Raw genomic sequence first — 340 nt, 5'->3', positions numbered from 1 at the left:
ATTCAAGGCATTCTGGCTGAGCTTTGGGTGCCCTGAGATAGCTCAAATCCTAAGTAGTAACTTTCTGCACCCACTGAAATTTAGATTGCGAGGCTTTATGACCTAATTCAGTTCGTGTCTCTAGGAGAACGAGGAAATCCATAAGACCACCTTGCTTAGCTTGGGTACAAAGAGATTATCAGTATACTGAACAAGAGTAGAGCCTTGGATAAAAGTTACAAGTCTGAGCAAGCCTTAAGGACTCGGGAAAACATTGATGGGGGAGCAACAATATTCCTGAGGTATGCAGGCCATGCCCACTGTCCTCGAAAGAGAACTGCACAGAGGAACTGTGAATCAG

This window comes from Mandrillus leucophaeus, unplaced genomic scaffold (assembly GCF_000951045.1).
Source record: "Mandrillus leucophaeus isolate KB7577 unplaced genomic scaffold, Mleu.le_1.0 Scaffold54, whole genome shotgun sequence".
In the NCBI taxonomy this organism is placed as follows: Eukaryota; Metazoa; Chordata; class Mammalia; order Primates; family Cercopithecidae; genus Mandrillus; species Mandrillus leucophaeus.
This window is presented reverse-complemented; position numbering follows the sequence as displayed.